The sequence below is a fragment of the Canis aureus genome, chromosome 13 (genome assembly GCF_053574225.1).
Source record: "Canis aureus isolate CA01 chromosome 13, VMU_Caureus_v.1.0, whole genome shotgun sequence".
Lineage (NCBI taxonomy): Eukaryota > Metazoa > Chordata > Mammalia > Carnivora > Canidae > Canis > Canis aureus.
In genome coordinates, this window is record NC_135623.1 from 43,647,332 (window position 1) to 43,659,381 (window position 12,050).

The window sequence follows — 12,050 nt, forward strand, 5'->3', positions numbered from 1 at the left end:
AATCACATCTCACAGTTATAATGTTGCCATCCTTGTCGGTGTGGATTATTGATAATACAACGCACATAGTCGTTGACGTAACGTCACCAGAAATTTTCTATGGAGAAGAATGTTAGGCTTTGGTGGTGTTTGGTGTCCTGAATGATTACTACTGTGTTTGAAACTGGGAAAAAAGAAAAATGGCAATAGATAATGAAGGAACACTTTGAAGTATAATGAGTTCTTCAGGATTCGGAAGCCACGTCTCTATGTGGCGGGCAAGGATTAATGTCACAGACCACATGGGTTTAAGAAGTAGGGAGTCTTGGCAGATGTGCCCTCCTCGGTATAGTATTTCAGAATCTCAGAGAGGTTCCCCCAAGATATGAGAAATGTTCTGGGTGTTTAAGAAGTTCATAATCTGGTTGGGAAATGGCCTGTATGGACATAAGTGCGTAGTTCTAATGATGCAGTAACACACACACATTCACACACACAGCATTCCCTGGTAGCCATGACTCTGAGGGAGGGAAAGAATGATCCCAGTTGCCAAGGCCCTCATGACTGGTGGCCCACCCCTCTCTTCTGACTTTATCTTCTGCTCATTCCCTCTTTTACCTCACACACTGGTCAACTCACTGTTTCTACCCCTGGGCCTTGGATCTGGCCCTGGTGTGCTGTTGCCCCCAGACAACCACATAACTGGCTTGCTCATGTCCTCCAACACTTGACTGCCACCTTTTCAGTGAGGCCTACTTTGGCCACACTGTTTAAAATTGTGACATCAGCCAATCTCACTGTCCACAATCCATCCCTTTCTTTCTCTTTTTTCCTCCAGCGTGTTTTATGCTACCTAATAATGCTACATATTTTCCTTTTTTTTATCTTTTTTATCTTTATCTTTTTTTTTTTTTTTTTTTTTACCACCTCCCCTCACTAAAATGCAAGCTCCCTGGGAGCAAAGACCATCCTCTGTTTTCTGTCCGGGTGTCTCTCCAGTGGGTAGAACAACACCTGATACATCGTGGGAGCTCAATAGATATTTGTTGGATGAATGAATGAATGAATGAATGAACGAAAACACTGCATAGAAGAGGAGAAAGTATGCAAGTTCATCATAGAGACCAAGACCCTGGGTGATCTCTGGCACAACCGCTAAGCTCTCTAAACCCCGCGTGTAAAGTGAAGCCCATCCCCCCTGATTTCTGTCACTGCCGAGAATTGCTCTGCGTGCGCTGCCTCGCCCCGAACTGCAGAAACGAGACCAGCAGTCGGTGCCGCTGCCGCGCGGGCGGCCCCTGCCGGGCGTGCAGCCGGGCCTGGCCCAGTCACAGCCATCATCCTCCCGAAGGCTCTCGGCAGGAACGGAGGGGTCGGAGGTGATCGCGACTTGGAAGAGGCCGCAGCAGAGTCCCCAGAAGCGACTAGGTTACGCGTGGGCCTTGGACGAGCGGACGACGCCGGAGTCCGGCGTGAGGAAGGGCCTCCTGGGCAGCGGCGCGGTCCGGGCGGGCGGAGCACCTGCGGTTCTCGGCGGCTCGGGCGCAGCAACAGGGCGAGGCGGAACAGACAGACGGCCGCGTGAAGGGAAGACGCGGCAAGACACGCGCAGGAGGCGGGGTGAGCAGGCCCCGCGGGGGGGGGGGGGGGCTGCCGCGCGTGGTCAAGTCCGCGCGTGCAAGGTCAAGGCCCGGGGAAGGCTGTGGGGGAAGGGTCCGCGTGCCTGCGGCGTGCTCGGCCTTCCTCGGGCCGGTGCCAGGCCGCCGCGTGACACTGTGGTTCGGGACGCTGGACCCCTGGGGGGCGTTAGTTAAGATTCCGGAGCCGCATAGAAGTCATACTTCGGTGACAGAGCTCCAGGATGTCTGTGTGCGTGCATGCACGTGTGTGCGCGTGTGTGCGTGCAAGCCTGTGCTCTCAGGGAGCCTCCTGAGCAGTGATAACGTGACCGTGAAGTGACGGCACAAACACGAAAGGAAGGATTTAGGCCAGAAATTGATCTACTGCGAGGAGCACGCAGAGAATTCGCGCTCAAAGACCAGAAGGATCCCGGCGCCGCTGGAAGGCAAGGCCCGGGGGGCGCTGGCAGGAAGCAGGGAGGCTCCCCGGGAGTCACTGGGGTCTTTCAGGGCTGGGCCTCCACGTGGTCCACTCTGAAGCGGCTTCAAGGAAGAGGCTTCCCTTTAAAGTGAAAAGAACTGCGAACGCAGCAGACCTGGGGAAATTTCTGCCCCGGGCCCATGGTGAGAGTGGTAAAAGTCTTCTATGAATGTTGGAGAGAGTTCTTTTTTAACACCACAGAGGAATGTAGGAGAGCTCTAGAAGTTCAGGCTTTCAAAAGTAAAATAGGGAACACCACATATCTATAAGGTAACCTTTATGCACATTGCAAGTCTAGTTTTCTTACACAGAATCATGGAACAGCAGACCTGACAAGGATCTTATATGCCATCTGATGCAGTTGGCCTCATTTTCTAGAAGCTAATCTTCAGGAAGGTGTGGTGTGGCCTTAGCAACACAGTTGGCGGATTTAAAAGTAAAGAGAATTTAGGACTTCCTGCCAGTCTGCCCTCTCTTCCCTCTTTCCCTCCTGCCTCCCTCCTGCCTGCCTCCTTCCTTCCTGCTTTCCCTCCCTCCCTGCTGTCTCCCCTCCCTCCCTTGTCCCCTCTCTCCTTCCCACCCTCCTATCTTCCCTCCTTCCTTCCTTCCTCCTTTCTTTTTCAAATTAGGAATGCATGTTTAGCAATCCCTGTAACAAGATAAATAATTACTTTTTAGATATTAAGAAATTGCATTTATTTTAGTTCACTATAGTCAATACATTGTTACTGGAATCACATTGTTGGGTATATTGAAATGTATACCGAGTTCTTTATCTAGTGGAGCTATGAAGTGAAATAGCTTATTTGTTTTCTGTATAGGCACTGTCTCTAAAATATGTAACAAAACTGTTTCAGGTCAATAGCACCTTCACCAAAAGAAAGCAGAGACATTAATATTATAATCCTAGGTAAGCTGTTCAAACAAACACGACAGCATACTTTAATTTCTTTAATTCACACTAAGTTGTTAAGAAAATTACTCATGTTCACAGCATGGGTTCCTACTTCTGGGTCTGTAAAATTAAAGCAAAAAAGAAATGACAGGAAAATATTGAGAGAAATGTCAACAATTAAAATTTTCAAACTTAACCTAGTCATCATCAATTAAACAACCAAGGAAGTGAGTCAGTTTTGAGATGGATCTTGGAACAGTTTCAATTAAAAGGAGCAAATTCATTTTCATCTTTTAGCTATATCTAAAGTGCAATTGAAATCCTAAAATACTATTTTTGAATTAGGCATTATGACTAAAATTAAATAGACCATCATGTACTATATTAAGGCTTACAATACTTTTCCTTTTTCTTTCAAGTATCAAATTGTAAAAATGGTTATTATCGTCTTTTAGTAAAATGGAATCTATTAAGTAAAAGAATTAAGACATTTTTCTATCTGTGTAAGTGCATCTGGGGAAAGAATTTGAAAATTCTTGTACCTTGAGCTCGTATGGACTTCTGCCCCTAAATGGACTTCTCCTTGCTTGTTCTATTCCCACATGTGAATCATGTCTGACCTCTAAATCAGGAATGAAAAGAAAAATGGGAATGGGGAGATGTGTTTTCTCTTTGATCCATTCTCTGATCATAAAGGAAACTGGGAATATGGAAATGCATTTTCTCTTTGATGCAGGTTTTGATCAGCATATTTATAAGCAGCTCAGGGAGTTTTTGCAGAGAAAGAGAGATGGGAGAAATCTCCCACCCTGGTGCTTCTCTGGTTCCAGTGCATCTGGCAAGATTATAGAAAATACAGAGGAGCTAGGCATTCATGGCAGGGTGCAATCAGAGAGTCAACAAGTCCTTAGCAAGCATCCACAAGGTGCTTAACTTTGAACTGCACCCCAGGCGTAAACCATAACTTCCTACAACTCAGCTCTATGGGTAGGTGATTTAAGTATAGTTAAGAACTTCACACTGGCAAATGCTGCGTTATTTATCCTTAATCCAGAAACTGACATTAGATCTGATATTCAAACCATTGTTGATGTGGTCACATTGACAAGGTTGGTACAGAAATTCACCCATACCCTAGGAAGCCCACATCTGTGCCATCTCCTGTCCTGGTGTGCTTATTGTATTATCATCTTTGAGTTCTTCCATTACCAACATTAATTGGAAATCTCACGCTATTAGTCTTAGTTGTACCCCTGGAAACTCAAAGTGTGTGGGAGACGTGATAGATTTCTAGTTGGATTTAGTGTCTCCACATCTCCTCCTCCTCCTTTACCTTCTTTAATCATGTCTGTTGCCACCCTCTCCCAAAACACAGCTCTAAATATTTACCCAACTTTGCTGTTATGGTTATTTTTTTTTTTAAGATTTTATTTGTTTATTCACGAAAGACACACGCACACAGAGAAGCAGAGACACAGACAGAGGAGAAGCAGGCTCCATGCAGGGAGCCCAATGTGGGACTCGATCCTGGAACTCCAGGATCACGCCCTGGGCCCAAGGCAGGAGCTAAACTACTGAGCCACCCAGGGATACCCTGCTGTTAACGGTTATTAACTCCCACACCCAGCTAGCTCAGGAATCCTCCCAAGGCCTTGTTGCCATGATATCTGGGTCTGGGCTGCTTAATCCTGGAACTTCATTCCCTTCTCCTTGTTCCATAGTGTGAAAACCCAGCTAAAGAGCAGTGGGATATGGAATAGTAATTCCCACACCTTGATGATGATGTTAATTATCTAGGGATTGTTCTTAAAAAAAAAAAAAAAAATCTCTGGGCCCCTTCTCTGGAAATTCAGATTTCAGTAGGTCCAAGATGAATTTTGATGATGGACCAGATTTGGGAAACATTGCTTTCCTATAAACCCTGCCACTCAGCATGCAGTCTGCTGTCCAGTAGCATTGGCCTCACTTGAGAGCTGGTTAGAAATGCAGGATCTCAGGCCATGCTTTAGATCTCTTAAATCAGTCAGACTCAACATTTTAACCAGACCTCCATGACTTACCTCATGATAGTTTGAGAAGTTCTTCTGGGAAAAACTGTGACTCTGAAGCAGAAAAATCTTGATTGTGCTCCCAAAAGTGCTTTAGCAAAATGGGGCCTAGGATGTGTACTTTAAATTTTCTCTACTCATTTCCTCATAAGAAAGAGAAGGAAAGTTGGAGAAAGAGAGAAAGGGAGTTGGTTTGAATGATGTCTTATTTCATAAGATAAGTAGTTTTAAAGAGATCTTTAATCAGCAAAATGGAACAGAAAGATAATAGGAATGAAAGTATCAGGTTGTATATGTGAATGTGGTGTGTTCGGTGTATGTGTGTGTGGTGCTTGTGGTATGTGTGTGTGGTATGTGCGTGTGTATAGTGTGTGTGGTGTGTATATTTTTGTGCTTGTGATGAGAAAGTGGTAGTTCCATCCTCCGCTCTGTTATTTTGCTAGGACTGCTATAATGAAGTACTACAGACCGGGAGGCCTAAACAACCTTATTGTCTCATAGTTCTGGAGGCCAGAAGTCTGAATCACAGTGTCTTGTAGTTCTTTATTTTGTGACATCATAGCTCCAGTCTTTACATCTGTCCGTGTCTGTCTCCAAATTTTTTACAGATGCCAGTCCTACTGAATTAGGGACCACCCTAATGACTTCATTTTAACTTGATTACTTCTATAAAGAAGGAGACCCAATCTCCAAAAAAGAAGTCACCTTCTGAAGAATGGATGATTCAGACCTTAACATGTGAATTTTGGGGGGACGTGATTCAACCCATTACATCTGTGATAGCCAACTGCTAATGGCCCTGAATCCCCTCACTGTTATCTGAACAATTGTGGACAAAGAGCTCCTGAGAATTCCTCTTTCCTGGCCTTGAGATCACATCAGCTCAGGCTGATTATGCTCAGCATCATTCCAAAAACACAAATCCTTCAGTTTTGCTGACTTTTACTTCTTGACCATAAGTGAATGGAGGACCAAGACAAATGATCTTCGATGGACTACTGGCAATGTTTATTCCCACTAAAAATCAAACCCACCATAATTTCTTTCTAATGGCCCAACTGATCTCGGAGTAAGGCCTACAAATCTATGAGGCCCTCAGTCCCCACAGCTTCAGGAAGACAAAAACGTCAGTGATTTTCTTTACTAGGCACTGTCCCAGGGTCCCCCGGGTCCTGGTTTTATTATTGCTGTATCCATGAGGTGTGGTCTGTGCATAATCTGAGACCATCAGCTGCATGCCGGACAGCCTTGATTTAAAGCAAAATGCCATGGATGGTATGGCCCAAATAGTGAAATGAAGGAGTGAAATGAAGCCTAGAGTGAGAAATGGCTCAGATTTGAGAACCTGTAGTATTTACCTGAGGGGACATAAACAAATCATGCTTCTAGGTGGGAGCAGCCTGCACCCCACAAGTATTTCTTTGAGAGCTGACACAATTACAGGGAGTGACTTGAACAGTAGAATAAAATATGTTCATATCAAACCTGTCAGTGACGCCTGCTTTTGTGAACTTAAATCAAGTTCAAGGTGACCTTGACCATTTGGAGAAGTGGATACATGCAAACAGCGAGAGGTTTCACAGGTAATTCATATGGGATAATTCAGTCGTCATAAATATAAGCCACTGATGGGATTGATTTTGTAAGAGACTGGCAACTTGAGTTTCAGAGGCTAGATGGGATGGGTGGGTGAAGGAAGAGCAGAAGGATGTGTCCTAACATGAACATGTGCAAATAGGACGGGCAGATCCTAGCAGAGCAGTCTTCAGACTTTTTTGAGAGTGACTCGTGGTAAAAACGTACATTGTGACCTCATGCATGTACATATACATATATATAAATCTGAAAAAAATGTTTCACAAAATAATACCCTTTCTACATGGGAGATTCTACACTCTATTCCATTCTAGGCTATCCTATTCTATCCTATCCTACCCTTTACCCATTGTTTTAATGCTAGCATGAACCACTACATTGATTTTTATGACCTACCTAGTGGGTTACAGCTTGACAGGATGAGAGGATTATCCCAATACGAGTGGTTTTCAATAGGGTGGGGTTGGGAGGTATTTGATGATCTCCAAAGATGTTTTAGGTTGTCACAGTTGGGAGGGTACTAGTAGATAGAGGCCAAAGATGTTGCAAAATATCCTACAGGACAGCTCCCCACAACAAAGAATCACCATGCCCAAAATGGTACTGGTGCTGCTGCTACTGAGCAACCAACCACTCTATACTTAGCACTATGCTAAATATTCTTGGAAAGCCTGATTTTCAGGATGAGTTCCTCAGAGCCTTGGGAGCTCTGTTAAAGTGGTTCCAGAGGCTAGAGTTTTGGGGAGAACCGTAGGGCTCCAAGCATCCCACCACTCCCCCACCAGTCTGAACAGGCTGGCCTTTATTTTTAGGAGGATGAACTCATCCAGGTTTTCTTGGGATTTTCCTGGCTTTAGCACCGTACATAACCACATCTCAGGACCACCCTTGGAGCCTGGCAAACCAGGCCAGTTGATCACCCTGTAGTATACTGGACAAGAAAAGTGGTTCTTGAGGAGAAAGGGTTCTGCTTCAGTTCCCCTGAATCATTATTTGTGCCCAGTGTTAATACAGTTATGTATCAAGGTAGCTTCATTTGAACCTCCTCTCTCCAGAAGAGACTGTAACAACATTTTCTCTTGTGAAAATGGGATATCCACCCAAAGGTGAGGAGATGGAAGACCTTCTTCTGCATAGGATGTCTCCAATCATTTTAAAAATAGAACAAGAAGAGAAGGTTGTTAAAAGCCACTGCTTTCAGAAGCATGAGTCTTACAATGGGAGTCTGCTGAGGAGAACCTGGCGATCTCTAAGGGATCCATTTTAAAATATTAGGACAAACATTATATGTTCTCATTCATTTGGGGAATATAAATAATAGTGAAAGGGAATATAAGGGAAGGGAGAAGAAATGTGTGGGAAATATCAGAAAGGGAGACAGAATATAAAGACTCCTAACTCTGGGAAACGAACTAGGGGTGGTGGAAGGGGACGAGGGCGGGGGGTGGGGGTGAATGGTAGGCGGGCACTGAGGGGGGCACTTGACGGGATGAGCACTGGGTGTCATTCTGTATGTTGGTAAATTGAACACCAATTAAAAATAAATTTATTATAAAAATAAATAAATAAGATGTTATTAGTGGTTTGGGGACCAGTCTTGTGAAAGAACATTAAAGAACTAGGTTTCTGTCCCCAGGCTAAGAACCCTGGGGACAGAAAGATCTTAATCACCATCTTCACAGAACGAAGTAACGAAGCTATGAGAATGATTTTAAGCAGCTGTTCTCTGCTTCTACACTTGACAGGTTAAAAGGGATTGTAGCGAAATATTAGGAAGACCTTCTTGCCTTTAAGAAAATGTTTGGAATGTCTTATTTTTTATTTTTTTTCTGAGAAAAGATAAGAATTTACCTTTTAAAAAATATAATTTTTTGAGTTGGGTGCTTCCTATAGTCAGGGAACTATTGGCTGTGGCCTCTTGAGCTTCCTTCAGTCCGTGATTCTATGAATGGCTTGAACCTTTATCTGGTAAGTGCCCTGGGCTAGATATACTCCAGAATTAATGAAAAAAGACATGAATCCTATCTGTTAGGAAACAGCATTCCCCAAACAGTCAATCAAAAAATATCAACCACATTTTTTTTTTTTAGGTCATATCTTCTTGAAAATGTCCCTGTAAGGGTATGTTTTCCCTATTTCGTGGAAGCCAATTTATTATGGTTACTCAGGTAGTTTCTCCAGGACCCCAGAGGTACAACTAATTAAACTTCAACAAGGTAGTACCTGACCTCACTACCTGACCTCCTCTCAGTGCCATTTTGTTAGACCTTGGTTCAGTGTTCTTGTATGCCTTTAGCAGAAGGTCAACAAAATATTTCAGAGCTATAATTAATAATATAGTTCTTGTTCTTTAAGTGTTTTGAAAGCAATAGAAAGTTCCCCTGAATCATTGTTTGTGCCCAGTGTTAATATAGTTATATATCAAGGTAACTTCATTTGAACTTCCTCTCTCCAGAAGAGACTGTAACAACATTTTCTCTTGTGAAAATGGGATATCCACCCAAAGGTGAGGAGATGGAAGACCTTCTGCATAGGGTGTCTCCAATCATTTAAAAAATAGAAACTACTTTTTATTGCCCTGATGCGTTGCGATCTTGTAGAGAGTGACATGTTGGTGAAGCCTGACTCAGAAGTGAGAGGGCTGCTCATTGAGATGCAAAACCCTAGAAAGAGTGAAGTGAGCTCAGCTGCTGTCACCTTTCAGTGCCCCCTTCGTGGAAACTTCCGGGGAAAGGGGGGGGGCTGCTGAGGGACCACGGGTACACAAATGAGCCTCTTCGCCAGCTTGTCAGGATGCTTCTAGGTATAAACAGTGCATCCCTAACAAGGCAACACCTCATTTTGCTCCCTTAGGAATAGAGAATCTCTTTGAAAACTCAGGAACTGTGTCACTGGTATTTATAGTATTTTAATTATTATAGACTCATTTGTTCAATTTAAGAGGCCGTGGATAACACTTAAATACCTGAATGGTCTAGCCTGCATTCGAAGAGTCACTGAGCTATAAAATAGTCATTTGCTCAACCCTGTTGTCTTAGACCATTAGTTACTACTGAGATCCATAATGATTTGGCCATTTCCAGTGATAAGCGAAAGAGAAGTGGTTCATTATCTTTAGCACCCACAACTGAAATTACTTGTTGCAACTCTTAACTGAGTGGTTCTATTGGCTAATAGTTCTTCCTAAAATTAAATGATATTTTTTGTCAAAGAAAAGTCATTTCTCCCCCCTCAGATAACTGCACATTTATCTTGTCCTAGAATACATATTATATCCTTAGCGAAAAAAGGAATGTGAAAAGCTTTCTCATATTTTGAATAAAAAATCATTAAGCAAAGTTCTTGCCGCTTGAGTGGGAAAAAGTCACTGCAAATAATATCATACAAAGTAATGGCCTTATTCCAGTTTGCTTTCCGGATGGAACACAATGGTTCCGCACAGACATTTCTGAACCAAGTAGAAAAGAGGAACAATGCGCAGAAAATAGAGATGAAATTGTAGGTTCAGGATGGTTTGGCGATCTGCTAAACATTTCTTAGCTGGGTAAGGAAAAAATGCCTTGGTAAATACAAGAGGGGTGTGGGGTGAGATCTGGAGCCCCTAGGTTGGGGGAAGAGGGGAAACAAAAGTGGACGAAACTCATTTGAAGATATAATAAATCGGAATGGGGGTGTGTGGAAGGGAACAGACGAGGAGAATAGGGATAAAGGAAGGCTGAGGCACCTGGGAGAACGTGGACTCTGAGCAGCAGGAGTGATGGTCATTTTAGGAACAGGAAGCTGCATCTTGCCTTCTGAGTGTTTCTCTCTAATGTGAGCTCTCTGACTCTCTCGGAACCTACAGGAAGCTCCTCGGTGGCTCTGGCCTCCCTAGGCCCCTGTTTCTTTGCTTTTTAAGTGTTTGCTTTTTGTTTGTGTCGCTTTAGAGGGCTTAGTCACCTTTCTGAAACTACTGTATAAACCATATGTTTGCTTGGGGCCTGGCCTTCCCTCCCAGATGGAGGAGTTTGGTCTGCTTTGTTTCCTCCTATCGTCACATCCAAGGACCTAGAGCAGTGCGTGACTCAGGGTGGACCCCGACACATAGTTTTGAATGAATGAATGAGTGATTGAATGAGAGCCACTGCTACCTTTAAGGCTTTCAGAAACACTGGAGAAGTTGTGCCAGCCCACCTCAAATGACCTTATTTAAATTGACTGGTTGGTATCATCTGAAGGTTTCAGTTACTTTGAAGTTCTAACAACCCTTTCTTTTCCCAGTTTTCTCTTTCCAGGAGTCTGGCTTTTACCTGTACAAATTTTTGGCCTCTGTCCCTAGTCAGGAAGCATAGACCAAATTGTATACTGTTTTGTTTTAATTTTTTAAAAGATTTTATTTATTTATTCATGAGAGACACACACAGAGAGAGAGAGAGGCAGAGACACAGGCAGAGGGAGAAGCAGGCTCCATGCAGGGAGCCCAATGTGGGACTCAATCCTGGGACTCCAGGATCACACCCTGGGCCAAAGGCAGGTGTTAAACCGCTGAGCCACCCAGGCCTCCCTACTGTTTTGTTTTATGAGAAGAACGGATTATGGTTTTTTAAGATTCTGCAAATTTATTTGGAGATAGATTTTTTTTCTACTCTTGCTAACAAATGATCAATAATGAAATAATAAACATTATGTAACAGTGATCTTCCCCCCCCCCTCTAGAAATATGGATGAAATGTATACTGGACTCTCCATCCCACATATCCTACATTCTGCCTTCTGGTTTTCAACTCCAGAAGCTAAAAGCTGACAACCCAAGAATTATACTTGCTTAATGCAGAGAAACTGTTATTAGGATGGCTCATGGAAGTGCTTTCCTGGTTCAGAGTGGTGATGCAAGCAAATAAAGCTGACCTGCCTGAAGCAGCAGGGAGAGGTAAGGCCTAGGGTGGGTAAGTTGGAAGGTGCTTGCCTTCTCAAGAAGGTATTCAAATTGCCATTTTGAAAAGTGATGCTAACCAAACATAACACATGTATATATATTAGCTTTTTGGGAATGCCATTTTGTGTCTATGATTCCTAATCTCAAGCTAATGGCATTAAAATGCTGATTCTGGTCATAGATCTAACTTTTGTTTCATAATTCCTTAAAAACTGTCTAGTCAATCAATTCTTTGACTCATATGATGGTCTTATGTGCATATATAGATACGCACATATATATGCGTATATATCTTTGTATGTATATCTTCTGTGAATATATATGAATGAATGAATATATATGGATATACATATATACAGTGAAAATTAAGAAAAAGGGGTTATGTATCAAATCAATAGTAGAGAACAAGACGTTATGTGGAGGAAGGTAAAAACAATCCACGTACTGCAATAATTCAGCAAAAGCATCAGATTGGAACAGAGGTGATGAAGAAAACAGAGGTGATAAGATGTCACCC

General features: G+C 43.1%; 2 long non-coding RNA genes across 2 annotated transcripts in view; one reads left to right on the forward strand and one right to left on the reverse strand.

Annotated features, from left to right (window-relative positions):
- LOC144282375 (uncharacterized) overlaps window positions 1–11,486 on the forward strand; it is a 36,505-nt gene extending 25,019 nt beyond the window's left edge. Inside the window, exons 4-6 of the long non-coding RNA XR_013350816.1 lie at window positions 928–1,599; window positions 5,631–6,605; window positions 11,314–11,486. This is a non-coding gene — a long non-coding RNA (uncharacterized LOC144282375). The remainder of the gene's footprint in view (window positions 1–927; window positions 1,600–5,630; window positions 6,606–11,313) is intronic.
- LOC144282374 (uncharacterized) lies at window positions 2,832–5,526 on the reverse strand. The gene is made up of 3 exons (XR_013350815.1): window positions 5,035–5,526; window positions 3,517–3,596; window positions 2,832–3,094 (listed from the first exon to the last, which is right to left on the reverse strand). It is a non-coding gene; the product is annotated as an uncharacterized LOC144282374 (long non-coding RNA).
- Window positions 11,487–12,050: the final 564 nt, after the last annotated feature.